Genomic DNA, 4,991 nt, shown 5'->3' with positions numbered 1-4,991 from the left:
CTGTTTCCAAATGCCACTGGTTCGTCACTAGGGGGCGATGATCTCTGTGAACCCATGAACCACTGTCTATTTCATTTCACCTGATCTCAGATCAGTTTTTTAAATATTAACGTTTATTGACACATTTTTATAATAAAAAAGGAGTTGTAGTTAAAAGTGTCTAATTGGTCTGATTACCAAGCTCTCCATAAAACAAATAAAACAAGCCCTTCAATTTAATAAACTAACACATATTATAAAGACATTTCATATTTACTGGTATTAGATGATTTGGTAATTGCATTGAATAGATTAGACTTTAAATAAAACATTTGCATTTGGTGTGTAAAAGGTGTTTTTATGCTGAGTTTCCGCTGTTCTGACCAGCGTGTGGCGTTTCCAGAGCTTCAATACAGTGAATCATTATGCAAATCAATCGGTTCAATGGTTTCTAAAAGCTTTGTTTCTCCATCACTAGAGCAACATGATTCTGGTTCACTCTTGAGTTGATAACAGCAGGCCAGAGAGCAAACTTTGCCTGGCCCACCTCCACTTCTGGCTGGGTCCCCGGCCCAAAACTGGCCCAACACACTGAACATGGACACACAGAGCTTCCTCTGGCCCAGATGTGGCCCACACCCTGTAAAGCGACTCTTATTGACTGATATGGCCCAGGTCTGGCCCAGGCACTGTAAGACAGATCTGGCTGAGAGTCGGCTGGGCAGAAACTGGCAGTGAAACACACATTCAACCAAGGGTTTTTATTATAAAATTAACAAATACACTTTAATATAAACATGTATATGAACAATGAACAAATACACTATAATATTAACATTTATTAACAACACACTGATTCTTCATTTGTGATCATGTATTAGTTATGATTTTCATAACATTTTCATATATATTTACACCATTGTCTATAAATGTAATAATTATGTAACAATTAGTGCCAGAACGGCTGATTCTTGTTTTTTTTTTAGATTTTTATATTCTAAACTTTTTAATGTCCTATAAATGATCAGTTTGTCTGCGCTGCTTCACTAAAGCAGAAGTGAAAGTGTTCCAGTCCAGATCATGTAACCAATCAAAGAGTGAGACTGAAAACCCCATTTGCATTGTCAGGGTGGAGTGATTGTGATCCTCTCAGAATAGAGCAGCTCTGTCTCCAGAGACCATGTTCAAACCCCAAGAGCTTTATTTGACATTTACTGCTACATCAACCTTCTGAAAAGCACCTGCATCTTCATCTGTTAGTTGAATGATGTTGTCAGACACAAAGTGAACTTGTTGAGAAGCTTTATTGAATGTTGCAGCAAACACAGCAGATTGAAAGATCACACACACACACACACACACACTCAGTATTGAGTTGTAAATCACTCCAGCTGCAGCACTAGACTCATGTGAATCCTGCCTGACACAGGACACTCAGATACGGCTCATCTTCAGGAGAGAAACATCAGCACTCAGAGCTCTTGTGGAACGAGACCTCATGAGGAGCTCCATCATGTGTTACTCTGCAGACGTACAGCTCTCCCTCTTCCCAGCGTGCTTTGCTGAGGGTCAGGACGCTACTGCGGCTGTAGCGGCCGTCCTGCTGGCTCTCTGCGCTGGTCAGAACCCCCTCGGTGACCTCTGACCCGTCCAGTGTCCAGCTCACCAGCGCCCCCTGTGGAGAGTAAGAGCTGAGCAGGCAGAGCAGTGCGGCTGAGTCTCCAGAGATCTGCAGAGAAGAGGGCGGCAGCAGAGACACTGAGGGCTTCACTGTGGGACCAGCTGCAGGAGACAAACACAACACATTCACAGCAGTTATTCACTCTGAACATAGAGATATTCAACTCAAAATGTAACTCAATTTCAAACAGAGTTAAAACACAATTGAATCATACAGAATGAACAAAACACTGAATTATAAGCACAACATGAGCAAAAGAGATTCAGTATCATTGACTGAACTACAGAAAGAAGCAACATTTACATTCTGATGTCAAATCTCTTTTTCCATGTATGATTTCTACAATAAAAGATGAACTAAATATGAACTCAGTGTAGAAATAAATGAAGGAAAAACAAACCTGTAATAAACTGATTAAACTCATAGCGAGACACAGTGTGGAAATATGTTTAGAATCTTATTTCATTATTTATTTATTTATTTATTTTTTAAGGAATAATGCTATTCTTATAATAATATCATTGTTTTAGATTAAATAATTATACAAAAATATCAGTAACACTTTAATTAAAGCCTTTGTACATATTGCATTATAAAAAAAAAAACATTTTTAATGTATTAATTATATATTGTTTTACAAATTATGATGCATGTATGATCTCATCAATAATTGTAACCAAGGTTTTAACACATTATAATATTATCTATTCATTGTTACACCTCCAAAAAATTATAATACACTAAAACTCATGACAAACAACCAATTTTAGACGTAACAGGGAATTTTCAAATAATATAAAACATTTTAACTTTGGTTACAAATATTTATGAAAAAATATAAGGCATGATCTACATTATTAATACCGTCTAAATATGTAATTAAACAGACTTACCGATCACCAGTTTAGTTCCTCCACCGAAAGTCCACCACAGTGATACAATCTAATGAAACGCTCGTACAAAAACCTCTATTCCACTCGAGTGAACACACACTCCAGCAGAGAGAGAGAAACAACACTTCAACACACTGATATTAGAAGATCCTCAGCTCTTCTCAACACTCACTCATTCAGATTTGACTAAATGCTTTCTGATATAACACTGTTTAAAGAAATATATTTGATGAGCTGTGACCTCTGAGGTGACCTTTGACCTCTTTGATCATGGATGATGTTGTGGAGTTTCTCATAATGATGCTTCTGTTCTTCATATGCAGATCAATCATCATGATTCACAGAAAAACCTGCAGCTTCAAATAAATGAATCAATAATTCTGAACATTTCAGATGCACATTGTTTAATATATAATGACCTGATTATGAGTCCTGATGAACTTCATGCATGTGGAAAATGTGGGAAAAAATAGACATCATGAAAATATTTCCCAGAGAGCAACATGTCAACATTGATTCCAAAGACCATAAAGACCTTTTTTTATTATTCCTCTAAATATAGTAAAACTGATTTATTTAGTTCTTGATTTCTCATTGTTAACATGCTTGTAAAGGTGTAGCACAGAACTGAACTCAGAGAAACTGCTGCGTATGACATATGTTTAAAATGATCTACATTCATGATTCTCCAGACAAAACCTAGTGTCTTATCAGCCTGACACACATAAACAAAAATATTTCACAATTAATAAATATGTGCAATTAATCACTTAATGGTTCAATAACATTATTCTGAAAGTAAAATCTTCTATGTAGAGTTTATGAGTTTGTTCTCAGCACAAGCTGTTGTAAATCCTGCCCACTTCTTTGCATTGTCAGCACATGCTTCAGTGCTCTGAGAGTGTTTATAGTGCTGTGAGTTTAACACTTCATGACTGAGAGCAGAACAGAACACACTCTTCATCATCACACAAGACTAAACTACAGCAATGAACACAATCAACATCTTCATCTGGACTCTCTGTCTGTGTATTGAAGGTAAATGTTTCAAGAAAAAGTTAAATTGAATATTATAATATCATCAACAGTGAATGCTGCTTTTCTAACTCTCACTGTTTCTAAAAGGTTTCAGTGGACAGGTGACTGTGACTCAGACTCCTTCTGTAAAAACGGTTCAAACTGGTGAATCAGTCTCTATAAACTGCAAAACAAACACAGCAGTGAGCAATAATTACTGTCCAGGTTCATATACTTGTATGGCCTGGTACTCACAGAAACCTGGAGAAGCTCCTAAACCCCTCATATATTGTGCAACAATACCTTATACTGGAACTCCATCTAGATTCAGTGGCAGTGGATCTGGCAGTGATTTTACTCTGACCATCAGTGGAGTCCAGACTGAAGATACAGGAGATTATTACTGTCAGAGTGTACACTATATCAGTAGTAAATGGGTGTTCACACAGTGATAAAGAGTCGTACAAAAACCTCTGTCAGTCAGACGTCACAGTGACTGCACTGATACAGCTGAGAGAAACTGCAGCTGCTGATGGAGGATCACAAACTACACAATATCAAACCTTTCACAGACTTTAATTAATATGATATGAATGAATTATTATGATATAAGTAAACATGTAACATATAATCTAATATCTCTTACTAAACTGGACTAAAATGTGGAGAAAATGTGAGTGTTGCTTGTCCCTGTAAAACTTGCCACTACAATATTATCTATACAACTTAAGGGCCCTTTGAGGAGGCCACTAAGGACGTTTCAGCAGAGCAGTATGTAACCATTTCAGTCATACATCTGGTCTCGCTTCTCCATAATGCAACCATGTCTGCTGTGCAGAATGGTAATAATTTAGCTTTGCAACACAATGCAAATGACCAGGGTGGGAATTATACCGCGACCACGCGGCCATGGCCGCCGTTGCCCTACACTTTGGCCTTCATGCCCCGTGAAAAAAAAATCATCGTACAGCCACAGTGGCCTGTGTGCCCTGGCCCTGTCCAAGTTCCACCCAAGTAGTCTCTGAACTTCAATTAGTTTGTGGATTCGCGCAGGTGCAGTGTCATAATCACATCGATGATCTAACGCATCAAAACAGCAGTGCAAGAAGCATGTAACGTCAGCACCAACAGAAGAACGACACTCTGTTGTCGAAACTGGGGCATAGATATATACACTAGATTTCGCCTTGGCTACGGCATTCGTTCATGAACTGCCGTGGCCAAGGCGAAATCTATATGTCTATCTATGCACCAGTCTGCGCAACTTCACACAGCAGGAAGCGCGGGCGCCCTCAGATCACTTGGACGTCGCTGTTACAAGAGGTAAAAACGATATAAATACTGTTCGTTTTCTCACACTAACCGCTCGTTTCGTGTCTTAGGCCATCAATGTGTACTTATGATGGGGAATTGTTTAATTT

At 38.2% G+C, this 4,991-nt stretch overlaps 1 gene segment (V, D, J or C); it reads right to left on the bottom strand.

Annotated features, from left to right (window-relative positions):
• Window positions 1-727: 727 nt before the first annotated feature.
• Window positions 728-3,891, bottom strand: LOC308684635 (immunoglobulin lambda constant 7-like). The segment is given in 3 exons: window positions 3,874-3,891; window positions 2,554-2,602; window positions 728-1,761 (listed from the first exon to the last, which is right to left on the bottom strand).
• Window positions 3,892-4,991: the final 1,100 nt, after the last annotated feature.

Source organism: Scardinius erythrophthalmus, assembly GCF_964197995.2.
Source record: "Scardinius erythrophthalmus genome assembly, chromosome: 24".
NCBI classification, from domain to species: Eukaryota; Metazoa; Chordata; class Actinopteri; order Cypriniformes; family Leuciscidae; genus Scardinius; species Scardinius erythrophthalmus.
This window is presented reverse-complemented; position numbering and strand designations above follow the sequence as displayed.